The 16,877-nt window shown below is 35.7% G+C and overlaps 1 long non-coding RNA gene across 1 annotated transcript; it reads left to right on the top strand.

The window, feature by feature from the left end:
- Nucleotides 1-10,956: 10,956 nt before the first annotated feature.
- Nucleotides 10,957-11,439, top strand: LOC113232901. The gene is made up of 3 exons (XR_003310664.1): nt 10,957-11,036; nt 11,107-11,255; nt 11,376-11,439. It is a non-coding gene; the product is annotated as an uncharacterized LOC113232901 (long non-coding RNA).
- The last annotated feature ends 5,438 nt before the right edge of the window (nt 11,440-16,877 follow it).

The raw sequence follows: 16,877 nt of genomic DNA, 5'->3' as shown, positions 1-16,877 counted from the left end.
CTTCCAGTTCCTAGGTATGACAGTAAAAATGTTGATGGTATCACCAATACATCAATAGTTCAGTAGACGTCAACAAAATAATACACAGATACTGACAAAACACGGTCATTATAAATTATATGTGCAGCTCGTTCCACTGTTAATGGCATAATAACCATCTGAACTGGGTTATCGGTATTCTTTTTATACTAAACGTTGGAAGCTTTGCCCAAAACATAAAGGGAAAATACGTAATGTGTATTACGGTGCTGACGCATATGTTACGTGACTAATATCTACGTAATTTCAACTTTGACTGGGGTTTCCACTAAGTCTAATAACGATAAGGGTGTGTGCATAAGTATAAGTATATGAGGGTAGTCAGGACAAGGTTGGGAGGAAGCTGTCGCTTGGCGTTTATCTGATGGTCCTTTGTCGCCCCCGCACCTCTCGCACCCCCTAGCCTCACCTGCGTTAAAATTAGTTTAACATTTCACGTCAAGGGATAATGCCTTTGTAGAGCAAAAGCACAAATCACAAGTTAACAAAAACGTATGACAAGGGCGACTCAGTGCTTTGCGGTATACCAAACAATTCCTATTTTTGGAAATGTGCTGTGGTATTATTATTATGTTGACTTTGTGAAAAATAAATAAATTAAAAAATATTATTGCGACCACGGTTAGTTAATCTGCTTTCAAAGTTTGAACAGGGCTACGTATTATGTTAAAATATTGCTACGTTACTGCTTCCCATTTTTGGGTTTTTTACCCTGTTTGCCACAATACCGAAACAATATAATTATGTATGTACGTTCAGGAAAGTGAGTAAATATAAGTCCTGCACTTCATACCTATGGTTGTATAGGAGCGCTATTGCGTGACCAAAGTGTTATAGAAAGGTGCGCTTCGTGAATTTCGATACCTTTAAACTTAATTGACGTAAAGGACAAAACGCAATTTTTCAGGAAAAATCAAAACCGTTTTCGTTTTCAAAAAACTATCGTAATTATTTTGTTTCCTTGACCATATTTGATGTTTATGAGAACACCTATTTAAGTCTTGATTCAATTCAATATTTAAAACCAGTATTTTGGAAGTTAGTGTCCTATACACTGTCGCAAAAGTAACATTGTACGTTCTTTACTCTAAAAAATATTACTTAAATACGTATAAGGAATAATATATACTAAGCTTCCGAAAGAAATAATACGAGTTTACCGATAATTCTTTTATAAAAAAGTTTTTACTACACTGTAGGAGCCAACTACTTTGCCTTTCTAACTCTCAATTTTAATGAAAATGACTACTACAGTTCGGTCTGCGACGACGACGCTTTGTACCAGCTTCAAACGCGACGCTATCTTATCAATTTTTTATCGATCTTTGGTACAAAACTAACAAAACTATCATTTTCAAAATTTTACGCGGACGCGAAAGTTCTTCTGGACAGAAACGATATGGTCTATACAGTTTAGAATCTAAGACGTTTGTGAAGCGACCGTCCTAGACTTCGAAGTAAATTTTTAATATAAACGGGAACATATCTGCCTGAACAGAAATTAATTTCCCCCACCGCTACTCATTTCTACTGCCTCCGTCCACTTAGTGTCAAATTATATCATTGTAAGCATTTTTTTTTTTTTCAATATGTAACTGTCATATTATATGGTGATTGAGTAGAAGTAATTTTTGATAATGCTTAGGAGCTCCTACGTTGTTCCTTATGTTACTCATAATAGCATTTCCGTATGATAGAATAGTTTAACAAACACTAAAATTTATGAAATATATAAAGTCGCTTTTAAATTTATAGGTTATTTACGATAAAAAAGGCTAACAACGGTTTTCGGTAAAATATAAATTAACTTGGTAGAGTTACGCGCATTTAATATTTCATTCGGCTGTATCCGCATTTTTATTTTCACAAAAGTTTTCGGTAGCTTAGTAAATTACGCAGTAATATTCATATTTTAAACAAGCTAATTTTTAATTTACTTTTCGGATTTTTTTATTACTACTAAATTAATACATCACCTAAGGTTGTACGTGTGACGAACTATAAGTTTCCGGAATGAATAAGAAAAAATACTATAAATGGTCAGAAATGAATTTATTGTTTCTGAAAATATTCTCTGTTAGCGTTAATGCACTTTTTTATACGAATGAACCAATTTTGAAAACATTTATGCCACTCCTCCGTGACAATCTCTGAAACATATTTTTCATACTCTTCGACAGAGTATGAAAAATATGATGAAAATATCACCTGAAGAGGCTGACCGCGTAACTGGTTCTTAATTTTTGGAAATAAATAATCTTATTGAGAAACGTTGACCGCGTAACTGGTTCTTAATTTTTGGAAATAAATAAAAGTCACAAGGTACCAGGTCGGGACTGTACGCGTGACGGCTCATAAGATCAACGTTGTTCACCTTCAAAAATTCATTTGTCTGTCTGGCCGTGTGAGAACTGGCATTATCGTGGTGCAATATGATATGGCGTTTACGGTTATTTTTACGGAGTTTGTCAATAATTTCCGGCAAACAAATGGTCGTGTACCAATCACTATTCACGGTACAACGATTCTCCAAAATTCTGATTATACGTAATAATAATTTCGACGCTGGAAAGGTACAACGTCTAACTTGTATTTGGAAAATATTATTATAACTCTAATTTTATTTGTTATATGGAAAACTAGAAAAGTTTCAGCTTTTCCATACCTATAAGAAATTGGAGAATGATTTAAAAAAAAATACTTTAAATCGCTCTCCTGTAATATTTTCCAAAAGCAAGTTGCACGTTGTATCTTTCCAGTGTCGTTGGTGTTGTTTTTCGCAAAATATTTTTAAACAAAATTGTCAGAGTTGTATATTTATGAAAGTGTCGTAGTAAGCAGGAAAAGTTTAATTACTGTTATAAAACTTACGGCTTGTAACTAATTGCCGACTGACAAACAAATTACTCAACAGCTACTGAGATCAACATAATTTAACTAAAAATTTCAGAAGACGTTTGAAGAGGATTATAAAGAGCATACAAAGAAAGATGGCTTTTATGCCTATGCTTGTAATGTGACTTGTTCTTCTTTTTTAATAGTTTACGCCTTAGAGACTTAGAATTTTGGTATTAGGTAACAAAAAATAAGGTGTAAAGTACAATTTTTTAGAGACTATGGAAATTTGCCTGAATGCTTTCGTTAGAGCTAAAAAAAACTCAAATTCATTTACGCTAATTGAGTCTAAACGCATCGTTTTCTAAAAACAAGAGTATTACTTGATATGCACCATTGTATGTAGATAAGGTTCATAATCCTTCTAATAAACGTGATTCTTTACATAAATCATACCTGAGATAGGTTTCAATTATGGATTTCAATTACATTCTGACCGAAACCCGAAAATGTTAATAATTTTAATAAATTAACAGTAATATCCTCCCGAGAGGCTGATTTTAAGCTCAAGCTCTACGAAGGGTTAAACTTGAATATTGCATAATTGCCAAGAGCAGGTCTCTACTCAACAGCGACATGCTACTGCTTCTAGACTTGAATGCCCTGACTAGTTTTTCATTTATTTCTTTTATTAATTAATTGCACCATATTTTATAAGGGATCTTACTATACTTACATGTGTTCATATGGAACCCATTAGGGCACTGCAGGATGTAACAATTTGAGAGAGGAACTTATGATTACTTACTTACATTACAATAATAATGAAATTAAAATATTAAAATTTAACTCTTTACATAAAATTGTGTTGCGTCACTTTTTGTAGTTATTTCAGATATGATTAAATTGATTATTTGTTACCAATACCAATAGAGTAACGCTTTAATGTATTTCCTAAGGTCGCCAGATTATTTCGAACAAAATTAGGAATCATTGTGATAAATGTTATGGCATTCTATAAAGAACAACAAAGATAAATATCAAAATAAAATAGGAACGTAATTTCAAAATGTTTGCAGCGTAGTGAACAAATGGCCCAATTGTAACGATTACGATTTAGCTACTGTGTTACTCGATAACCTGCATTTATGCAATGAAGAGTTCTCATTTAAGTTGATTCAGTTAACCTATAAATTTCTGAGTAATGTTTTGGTGAACTGAACGATTGAATAGTTTTAATTGTAAGCAGCGTAATTTGCACATAAGAATTTTATATTAATTCTTTTGTTGGACGCCTGACAATGGCAGCGATGGATAAATCTGTTATTAGTTTTTATTCGCTGTTTTTTGTGTTTCTTTTTTGTAAACTAACAAACTTTTTTTTGTAAACACTTCTGAATAAAACAATAAAAGGAAATTATAACCAAATTATAATGTATACAAAGAACAAAACAAACAAACCATACGACAGCGCAAAAAAACATTACATACAGCGTAATTTTCTGAAGAAATTTTCTAAACATCCTATAAATGTTGTTGTATGTATGTTACGCGATAACTCTGTTTTGTGAACCGATTTTGATGATTATTTTTATGTTGGAAAAAGGAGACCTCAGTATTGGACCCATTTAAATTTGAAGAAAATATTTCACCTCTAAGGGAGGCAAACTAAGGGCTGAATCCGGTTTCGCGCACATTCAGGTGACCGGTTTCGATAACACTTGGCAAATAGATGTTGAGGTACGAACTTACGAGGTAGGTTTTTTAGTATTTTTTACTGAGATTATTAGATGCTAAGGTGATTTTTTGTATTTTTATTTTGATAATATGCAATTTAAGGTATAAAAGACAATAAACGCTTAAACACTAGAAAGTAAAACTAGGATTTTTAAATTAAATGAATAATATTGGGTCCCCGCGGCAAGGTGCCCAAGATGCTGGCAGCGTTCCCCCTTTGTATTGCTATGCTAATGCGTTGGGCAAGGTAGCTTGAGTTTCCCAGACAGTCTATTAATTTTTTCGATTTAATTTTGTACAGATGAAGGGCACTGGGACCCCACGGGCCAAAAGTTTCGACTTCAAAGGCTGTAAATAGGTAGTCGGACTCGAGATTATCACTTTTTATTCTTTCCGCCAGCTCAGCTGCGGAGCCAGCCCTCTTGCTGGCGTGCTGGAGATGGGATTTGGCAAGTGTTTCGGCACATGTGGCGTCCCACACCAGTGCCCGGCCCATACTCCAAGGGATGAGAGTCATTCCGTCCGGGCGTTTGCCATCTGTTCGCGACATGCCGGTTGGCTCGAGTATAGCAGGCAAGTTAACAGTGGCTAAGTCCCGGCGGATGATGTCGTTGAAGGCTGCATGTCGGGAGATACGGCCGGCACTCAGCTGGCAGGAAAGGCCGTGGTGACCCAGAGAACTTACGTTTTTGCCGCAAGGACTCCGATGAGGGGAGCAAACTGGAACACCAAGGCAAAGGCCTGCAACTATGCGAATGATCTCGGCGCTCAGGAAGGTACCGTCACTGGCAGAGGGGAAAGCGTGTAGCCAGTGGCTACACGCTTCACGTTCACTAGCACGTGTCGTGGATTCAAGCAAGATGTATATTTGCTGTAACGGTGTGTTGCATACGACTTACAAACTCTACTACAGAGGAATACATTACGTAAACAACAATACAACTTCTTGGACGTTTAAACCGCAAATTTGCCTTAACAACATGTACTCTGGCTGTCTACCATCTACACCTACCTACCTACTACACCTACCTTATTTTAAAAAATTATGAGGTGGGGGTTTCGTGGTATTCTTAGGTGGAACCATAATTGATGTCGCGATAATTCTGGCCAAAGTACGCACCCGCACCGGTTTAATGAAGTGAAAACTGCACGAGGGAGAAAGCGAGCGGTGTGACGGCTGCGGGCCGGGACGGGTGAGGAATCCTTGGAGCATTGGTTCGCTCGGTGACCGAAATTTTAGTGTAATTAGCAAAATTAATGGTCACGATATAGCGTGTTCAATTTATTTCAATATTTTTCCCGCGTTTCCTCCAGGGAAATTAGGTGAAAGAAAATTCGCATAACGCAAACAACACAACAACACCTAATTAATTGCTGCCGCAAAAAATACGCATGCCGTGGGTTGTTTTAAAAATTTAATTAAGGCCGGTATTATTAAAAATGTTGACGTTTGTAAATTGCCTATTTTGTTTCATTTATTCCTCTTCAGAAATGCTGAACAATTTTATACATAGATGACGATAAGACTAAAAAAAGTCGTTTAAAAAACCAAATACACAGATCCGACAACAAGCACATAGAACAATTCGTGAGGTCCACTGGCTCTTTCCGTGGCTTAGTTGGCATAGCGTCTAGCACGGTTTGCTAGGAGGCATCGGTCCGAATCCGGCCGGATCGAATGAATTTTTTCTAACTGTTCGATCTTTATATTAATAATTTTAAGAAAGTAGTGGAATAATTTCACAAAACAAATTTGAATATCATAGTGGTGAAACATTGTGACATTCAACAAAGATTTAATTTTGTACATTATGCAATAAAAATATTGTGAAATAATTTGTAAAATAAACTGTTTAAACTAATGGTTGTATTTCTATGACGTCTACGTACATAAACGATGATAAATAAATCGTTCGAAGTTATATAAAGTAAGGCGAGAAAATTGCAAAAGAACCTCGTTCAATCAAGATATTTCGAAACTCTTCACCGTGTATTCTACGAAATTCACTACTGTCTTGGTAAAGTTGTGTTCACAAAGTAAAGTTCTACTTGAGTAGATAAATTTCCTCCAAGCTTAACTTTGGTATTTCTACTACAGCCCGTCAACTTGTTATGATGAATTAATTAGAACATAAAAATAATCTGGAACTTTGCAATAATTGTCAATACCTTATAACATATTTTGACGACATAGCATATAAGATTTGGGTAACTTAGTTTATATTATTACTAAATATATATATTATTTTCTTATATTATTAATTTTATACTATAAATTATTAATCTTAGTTTATAAAGTTTGACGTAAAATCTACACTTTTTTATAATATCAAGTGACGACACGAACAAGTCGTGCGCCTGATGGTTAAGCTACACGCTTGTCCATAACAGTTGCAGTGCCACAGAGCTTTAAATCGCAAAGATCAGGGGGGCACTGCCACTGCGCCTGTCACTTTGAGACATAAGATGACAAGTCTCATGTGCCTGTAATTTCACCAGCACCCTTACCATTCAAAACCGAAATACAGTAATGCTGACATTACTGCTTGGCGGCAGAAATAGGTAAGGTGGCAGTACTTCCCCGGACGAACTCTTTCATATGGAGCTCTACTACACATAGATAAATGTAGATAAATGTAAATTGCGACAGCAGCACTCTCGGCTTGTATAAGTTACTATATATATATATTTTATCCGATACGCTGTGTGTTAAAGCTTAAAAACTCCACCTATGAGGTAAAAACAAACGCAAATATTGAGTTACTAAACCTTAATAGTTACAATGTATGGAAATGTGTGTTGATCTGGATTTCATAAGCCACAGCGCATATTCTAGAGTAAACAAGATATTATGCATATTGTTAACTTAAAGACTAGCTTTGCGCCAGACTAAGTGAACAAAATTTGCGCATAATAATATCACGCTGTCGGTGTAATCTGTAATATGACTAACATTTCAGAGAGAGATTTAAAAAGTCTAGGGAATGCAATTAATCCATTACTGTTTTATGCTTTATTTGAGATTTTTTGTGAAAAAACTAGTGGAGTTTTATTATGATTATTAATACAAAGATCAAACACGTAGAAAAATTTCTTCTACCCGGTGGGACTTGAACTCACGACCATGCTGCACCGTAGCATTGCTCTTACCAACTGAGCCACAGGTCAAGTTACCGAGTTGTCGAAATTATCCTGTGTGTCTTTGTTATAGATCTTTGTACTAACTTCCGGTATTCGTCGCCGCTAGTGATATCTAGTGAGAGATTTTTTTGAAAACCCTCACCGCAGCCAATACCTTTGTAGGTGTCACAGCTAGCGCAGATGTCGCTTTTCGATGTCAGAACTCTACTAGCTTTGTTATGATTTTAATTATTATACTTATTATTTTTATGACGTTCATAATAAAAGCACTTTTAACGTATGATCACTTGTGGCTTTATTACACCAAGGGTACGATATGTGTGGTGTGCTGAGTAAATATTATAATCCACATTTGTCTACACGGAGTTGCTTTAAGCCGATCAGAAAAAGAAGGTTTAAGGTGTGATCAAATCAAACGAATAAGTTTGTAAGCAAGAGACGACCAGTATCGTATTTTTTGTAAATCGTATTTTTGTAGATCGATATGTGCCGATCGTCAAAAAATCGTTCAAATCTCTGGGCATCTTTATGTCTGTGCAATAAGAACCGACAAGAAACACACTTCTTTTTCGCACGAAAAGTCTACATTAAATAGTGTAATGACTCCGTATACAAAGTTCCGAGCGTCAGCTAGAGACACTCTCAGAATCCTCGCACATACTTGTTTTTTTTTGTTTGCATGCCCAGCTCTACAAATTAATCTACACTTTACTTACTTGCTCCGGCGTGGCCGACTACATTTAATGCTAACAATTTATTGCTTAATGCCAAGAAGACAAAATGTGTTAAATTTTAGTTACCTAACGTAAAATCGACTAGTCCAAGCATAGAAATAAACGGAGAAAAGTTAGACCTTGTTAATAAAGCTGGAGTTAGGAGTGACCATAGATAGTAAACTTCAATGATTTCCAGATATATCTTCTTGGCCAGCAGATAAAGCTCCGCTGCATGCGCAGTCCGCAGAATATGTAAGCTTACCGATGTTAGTACTGCTAGACTAGTTTAGTTTTGTTACTTCCATAGTATAAATTCCTAGGGGATTCTCATGTGGGGTAAAGCGGCAGATATTCAAACCATATTTGTATTGCAAAAACGAGCGATTCGTTCTGTGTACCGTTTAAGCTCTCGGGTTTCTCTCAGAGAAAAGTTTAAGGAGAGTGGTATCATGACTGTGCCATCACAGCACATTTACTGAAATATTTTATATGCCCGTAAAAATATAAATAATTTCAATAAGAAAGAAGATATCCATAATATTAACCTTAGAGCTAAGTCCAAACTCATGGTACCACGATTTCGTTTAACCAAGGTAAACGACTCTTTTGTGGGGAACTGTATACGTTTTTACAATAAGATTCCGGAGCAGACATTAAGATTATCATTTCCTAAGTTTAAAAACTACATTAAAAATATTTTGATTGAAAAGTCATATTACAAAATTTAAGACTACGTGTCAGATAAAGATGTATGGAAAGACGACATTGCTCCAGAATCCACACAAATTTGATTCAAAGTGTATTCCATAGCATTTAAGCTTATTTGAAAAGAGCAATCCCTAGAGTTTCTTGCTCGTTCTTCTCAGGGAAGTCAGTGTAGTGAACGCTCAATAGCTTGAATGTGACGTTTTCAATTGTAAATTTATTTCGCTTGGAAAATGATTGACTTTGACGTTGACAGGGCGACAATCCTCGGAGCGCCGAGGTCGCGCTCGAAGTCTTCAGCAGATCCAAGACGATGCCGATATTCCTGGAGCAGCTAGGGTGGCACGAGTAGGACCCTGCACCTACCACACGCAAAATAGGCGTCTAGTCATCGAGTTGCGGATACCCAACCATATACACCATACCATACCAGACTAATATATCCCTTACTACGCTATACAACTATTCCTTGTGTTAAAACTCTCCATATATAAATTATATTTTTGTTTTATATTACAGTCTTGGAACTTGGATTGCGTCTGTGAAGACATACATTTAGTAAATTCTTGGTATGTATTGGTTTTTGTGGTACTCGTCACTTATTGCGATAATCTTTGTTTTTGTAGAAGATATTTTTATGTTACCAAGTGACAGGACGAACAAGTCGTACACCTGGTGGTAAGTGACACCCCTGTCCATAACAGTCGCGGTGCCACCCAGAGCTTTAAATCACAAAGATCTATTACTGGTTGGCGCCAAAAATAGGTAAGATGATACTTTCCTGAACGAACTCTTTCACAATGATCTCTACTGCATAAACTAGATAGGTAAGCGTTATTAAAAAAATTTCTTTATCTAACCCGTTTCACATGCCACATTTTGTGTAGGTACTCATTGTAAGTCAATGAGGTACTCAGTCATTTATCCTAAACAACATTTATCTACACAAGCATTGGTACACTTTGTTGCGAGTTGTTTTTTGTATACAAACATTTGATTTAAGGATTGGTACTAAAGTTTTATACCAAAGGCTCACCTCAATGTTTCGGGTAAACAAGGTTGAGATTTTATTGAATTGGCAATAACATAACTTTGAATAGACTGCGGTCAAAGGAAGCTGAGAGAATTTGGAGAAGTTAAATAATGGAGTATTTTTTGTAGTGAAAGTACCTACCCTCTACACAAACTTACACAACCCTTGTCGGAAAGAGAGTGCTTGTGATAGATTTAGCTCATTATATCACGAAATTGTGTTTATTCTGAGAGGATATCAAATACCAGGCTCCCAAAAATAACAATAGGGTTCGGATAGTGACACAGTCGTTATAACATTTAAGATTCCTATACCAACTAAAAACTCTTATGCTGACATTTATAAAAGTTTGATTGGGAATAAACAGAAATGGCGAGCTAAGCAAATTTTTCGTATTTAAAACGAACTTCGCCTAAGTTTAAGCAAGAAATTAAATTAAACATTGAGTTTACTTTGTAATTTCTTGCCTAAACTTACATTAAGATTGTTTTGTAATTACGAAAAACTTGCTTAGCTAGCCATTTTTGCTTATTAGAAGTCAAAGTTTGTTTTATAAATCTCAGATGATACCTATACCCTATACAATAGATCATGAATATGACAAGTCTGTCATTTACAAAAAAATCAACGTAATTCAAGTGAGTCCTAAAAATAGACTTTTTTCTTTTTAAAGGTATCAAAGAACCGGTACGAATTATGCTATTGAGGACGACAATGTTTCATGTTATAACATTTAGCTTTTATATTTCAGAACCTGTAACAACTACATACGACACAAACTTGCTTGACTGATTGTGAAAGCTAATCAAACTAATAATGGATTCTTGATGGTAAAGACGATGATGAAGTATCTTCACGTGTTTGTGTTTGTAAACATTTTGACGACAATATATCTTTCAGAATACAAATGGGGTGCACGGAAAGAGCCTCCCCGTGATGTACAAATGTTTTTAGTACGCCTTGCGCACCCTGGGCAACAATCAGCAAGTACCTTACGTCGATTGGCAAATGCTTTCATCACGATGATGGCAAACATATACCATGTAAAGGTTAGCATAGCAGCGACTTGTGCCGTGATAAGCGCAGCTAAGCTCTAGATTACGATAATATGATGTGTGCCATCGATACGATAGCAAAAAGAAGAATACAAATGGAAAATGTATTTGCAGGTCGATGTTTAGAAGATATAGATAATTGTGTAATTACTACATTTTTTTTGGACACTGCCAGTTTTGATAGCCATTCCAAGTAAACGGAAAACTCAAAATATCTAATAAATCAAATTAATTTTATGGTGACAATGAACGACTGAAGCTTAATGACTCTCAATTTCGTATGTGCTAGTGGATCTGCGATCTAATATTCAAATTAAAGAGGGTGCTCAAATACTAATTAAATTTGTTAAATTACACACGTACGTTTGCCATTTAATTATAAAAGAAAATATTACGTTGAATATCAAAGGTTGACTTCCACTGAAAAATAAAACAAAACAATCAATGTTTTTGTTACAGCCATTTTGAACAATGACTTCGACTGCACTTCTCTATACAGTAATTTTTATGATCGCAGTCAACTGATTCACATAAATTTTAAAATTCCATTGACCTAAGTGAATTTGTATATTATACGTCAACCGATTGTCAATTTTTTAAAATTAAATAATAAGTGCGCATTTCCCAAGTTATAACGTTCAGGAAATAAGTATGCAGGCAAGGAAATAATATTAATACTATATAATAATACTTCCCTTTACTAAAAAAACCTATTTATTATGCTAGCAATAATGGTTTGCCTACCGCCTCTCAAGCAGAGGCAATGGATTGCTCTCCGAAACTCGCACCTTTGAGTTTCTCGGACTTTATGTGCGAAACAACGTAGAAGTTAATCATAAGTTTGTTTAGTACGATGAAGCTTCGTTATATGCGCCATTGTGCAGCTAATTTACCTGTCTGGCGATGGGAATATGAATACATTTCCTAAACATTCATAAACGACTGTGCCCGTACATAAATAAGTAAGTACGTATTTTTATACCGCTGTAGGTTTGTTACCTCATCTCTATGGAAAGCTTATGAACTTTGAACATTTCAGTTTAATGGTGTCTTTCGAGTTCAAACATTAAGCAGTGGCAAAGTGCAAAACTTTGAAGATGAGAGCAAACTGCCTTCGTATTGTGCACAAAAAGCTATAAAATCACCCAAACAGAGCTTAATCTTGTAAATATCGGGAAGCAAACGAATCGTATCTAAATATATTATGTAAAACAATACCGCAAACGGAATAATAAACACCAGTCGACTCGTGGTTCGCTCATCATTGAGTAGCTAGTCATTTACATTATAACGGGCTCTTACTCAAGCCCCATAATGAAAATAGGTACAGTAGGCCGTGGGTTCGAATCCGGGCTCGCACCTACGAGATTTTCGGCTGTATGTCCGAAATTTAATTAGAATTTTATAATGAAAAACCTGAAGAAGGATCACAAGCCTCGGAAAACGTGTGATGTCTTCAACCAGCATTGGGCCAGCGCGGCGGCGGGCTTGAAACCCTCGCCTGAGGGTTTCAAGGAGGGAGGGTTTGAGGGAGGGAGGTGAGAGAGGACCCGAGCCCCGCAGTGGGACATACAAATGACTATGATGATGAATACTTCCCATGATTTTGTAAACATAAAAATTTTAGCCATCGGCCATAGTAAAGAAATAATTTTCTATATTCGCAGCGCAGTCATCGAAATTGCTGCCAATGTTTAACAGATAAGTAACAATTCGTAATGACTTTTTGCTTTTGAAATAGTAACTGGCTTAAAAAAAACTATGCCACCGCACGTTCTTGTACCTTGTACAATACCTGTAATAATCTAAGGCTATTTCATATCTATTTCCTATTTTATTAGTATTAGTAAATAAAATAAGAATCCTGCTGGATCGAAGGAATTTTTTTTAGTGTTCGATCTTTGTATTAATAATATTATAACAAACTAACGGAGTAATTTCACAAAGAGTAATTGAAAATCAATTCAATAAAAATTTCAATCAATCAATCAATTTATTTATTTGTCAGAATAATGTACATTAGGGCCTTATTTTAAATGATTTCATTACAGTTAATAGGCACATCTCAAGCCAGGGCTTGTAGCTTTAAAGATATCTAACTGGGTCACGAAATACTTTCATGGATTTCTCATAGATGGCGCTACGGCTAAAAAGTCGTTGAAAAACTAAATACAAAGATCCGACAAGAAGCACATAGAAAAATTCGTGAGGTCCGCCGGTTCGTTCCGTGGCTTAGTTGGCATAGCGTCTGGCACGGTTTGCTAGGAGACGTCGATTCGAATTCGGCCGAATGAATTTTTTCTAAGTGTTCGATCCTTAAAATAGGGTTAGAATTAATTTAATTTAAGTTAGTTTAATTTATTCAGATTTTTGTAATTTGCTGTGCCCCTTCAGGGTCCATAATGACCTTAATTTATGTTACCTACCACCTTGTATATAACATTATAGCAATAAAGTATTGAGTAAACGTTTTTTTTTTATAATTTTCGACCAACGAATTGAGGGATAAATATTTCATTTTGATCGACCTGCCACAATCACAACGGAGACACGCTCTGCACAGGAATAACATATTATTTTAATGGCAGTAGGGCTACGGCGACAAGGACAACACGGACTCAATCGTCATAAATCACGACCTCAGCACGAAAATTCACAAGGAGTAAGGCCATCACAAACAAGAAGCAATAACAAACCCTCGTAGCAAAATTCAATTACGTGAGAATTTTTCAATAAAGTAACCCTGTTAAGGGTCTTTATAAATTTATATTAGGCGGATAAATTAAGTACCTGCCAGTGGCAAGGCGTGAAAAATGTCGTTAGTAAAGCCGGAGCAAAACAAAAAACACCTACTTTAACAAAAACTATTTTTCCCGTTAAAAAGGCGTACTGGTGACACTTAAGGCCGGTTTGCCTCGCGCTATGATTATTAAGGCCAAATTGCCACATGATTATCATTTGATTATAAATTTTTTTAAGTTGTGGGGTATGTGCTTGCCTAAAATTTCCGGTGCCGGTGGGAGTCGAATTATATGGACGCCTTGCCACTGGTACCTGCAAAATTGTCACCGGGACCGTGGAAGTTAGCGCTCCAGTTTCTTATTCGGACAATTTAATGGGCTAAAATGTTCACAGGTGTGTATGAAATGACACTGCTCTACATACAAATATTCACAATACGTGTTCAGCGTGAACGAATACGTGAAATGTATATTTAAGGAGTACATTAAATAAAAAAAAGTGTTATTAGCGATTTAAGCACAGTGGACAGCAGCAAAAGGCGCGAGTAAAAATTCGCTTTTACTTGGCGAATGTACTTCTTATAAACTTGAATTTTTCCCTTTGCAATAAACGTCGTTGTAAATAATTTATAGATTCAGGAGTTACTTTGCGGAATTCCATGTTAATAAAAATGATAGTAAATTAATTTGCTACTTTTTAAAAATAATATTAAGTGACGGGACGAACAAGTCGTGCGCCTGATGGTAAGTTACACGTCTATCCATAACAGATGCAGTACCACTCAGAGCTTTAAATCGCAAAGATCTGAGAGGCAGTAGCACTGCGCCCGTCATCCTGAGACATAAGTTGACAAGTCCCATGTGATTAAAGCAGCCTTTCCCTTCAAAATCGGAACACAGTAATGCTGATATTACTGCTTGGCGGCAGAAACAGGTAAGGTGGCAGTACTACCCTAGAGGAACTCTTTCACAAGGCGCTCTACTGCTACTTCGCGAACCCAGGGAACGTTATATCGTGCAAATAACAGCGCTTGTATTGATTTTTTTAATGCAAATGAAATGCATAAAAAAAAATCAATACAAGCGCAGTTATTTTGCATGATTTAACCTTCACTGGGTTCGCGGAATAGCAAAGTAATTTACTTTCATTTTTATTGTCTTTGTAAATATATAAAAATTACAAAGGCGTCTTTTATCAGTGTACTTTATCCAGTACGTGCCTAATCAAATATAAAACAATACATTAAAACTATATTTATTATTAATACAACAAACTGTGTTATACAAGCCAAAAACTCATGCACGAATCCACACACGAACTGGACAACTAGTTACCGCCTCATTCAAAACTCTACCTAAGGAGGTAACAAAACATATATCGCGCCTTTAAATTGGCGGGAGAAATTGCTGAAGTTCTGCTTTCGGGAACTAAACTTCCAAACTAATTGGGCTTTTGTCAAAAAGATAACACAACGGCTTTGACAAAGCTACATTACTATCTGCTCTTAAAACGGAACGCTAATCAAATATTAATGCATTAAAATCAAACCACACAACTACATTATCATAAAAACTGTGGAGTTATAAACGAATCCGGTACTTATAATTTACAAATATAGGTAGGTACAGTTATGGTTTAGCGTAGATAGAAACGTAGTAGCTAAGTTCTAGGCTAACATTTTACCGTGGCAATGAGCGAGGGTGGCTCTTATCGGCTGCCTCCAGCCGGCAACCGGCAGTACGTCAAGAGGTAGTTTGGTAAAAAATTGGCGACTCTATACACACCACTGGTCCGCTATATCTCTCACACTCAGTTTACCACGCGTTATTAATTTACACGCTATAAAATAAAACAAATAACCGAAGGTTTTACGTTGCTTAGGATGTTTAGGATGTTTGGATAAATGTATGAAGGAAAAATGTATACGTTTTTACAATAAGATTCCGGAACATACATACATTAAAATTATCATTTCCTAAGTTTAAAAACTACATTAAAAATATTTTAAATGAGAAGTCATATTACAAAATTGAAGATTACGTGTTAGATAAAGATGTATGGGAAGACGACATGGCTCTAGATTCCACACAAATTGGATTCAAAGTGTATTTCATAGCATTTAAGTTTATTTGAAACGAGCAAGCTCTAGAGTTTCTTGCTCGTTCTTCTCAAGAAAGCCAGGGTAGTGAACGAGCAGTAGGTAGCTTAAATGTGACGTTTTCAAGTGTAAATTTATTTAACCTGTGGTATAAATGGTTCTTTGGCTTGAACTTTGACTGAATAACTCAAAATACAAAAATAAGTTTGCCAGTTCCCGTAATTCTGTATAGAGACTAAAGTAAAACTTACGTATTGCTTCATTCGGACTTGATTTAATCGTCCGGGATAATGTATATATACACACTAATAAAAATATCTAATACAGGTACTCCCATTTCGTTAATCAAACACAACACGCAATACAAACAAAGTAAACATGTTGTGAACGGAGTTTTAAACGATATCGGAAAACCGTCTTTAAGTTAGAGATATATCCCGTTTCAGAGGGTTGTAAACAAGGAACATAAATTCTGCGAATGCTTTGAACATACATTATACGTTCTATTTGTTAACAACTGTACTAAGTTCGTCAACCCAAAACACGAAGTCAAAACTATGTTGCGATGTATTTATAAGTTATAAAGAAACTGATACATATGTTAGGTGTATAATAATAACTTGACGTAAACCTTGTTTAAAGGAGAGTGATGCTCAAGAGTTGCAAGAGATGCTGAACCACAGATCACATGTTCAAACCCTTAACAGTACTTATGACAAAGGACGATAAAAGAAAACCTCATTAGTAATGCTATTTGCTTTCTTCATGTAAATAAA

Source organism: Hyposmocoma kahamanoa, unplaced genomic scaffold (genome assembly GCF_003589595.1).
Source record: "Hyposmocoma kahamanoa isolate Upper Pololo Valley unplaced genomic scaffold, ASM358959v1 78, whole genome shotgun sequence".
Classification (NCBI taxonomy): Eukaryota; Metazoa; Arthropoda; class Insecta; order Lepidoptera; family Cosmopterigidae; genus Hyposmocoma; species Hyposmocoma kahamanoa.
This window is presented reverse-complemented; position numbering and strand designations above follow the sequence as displayed.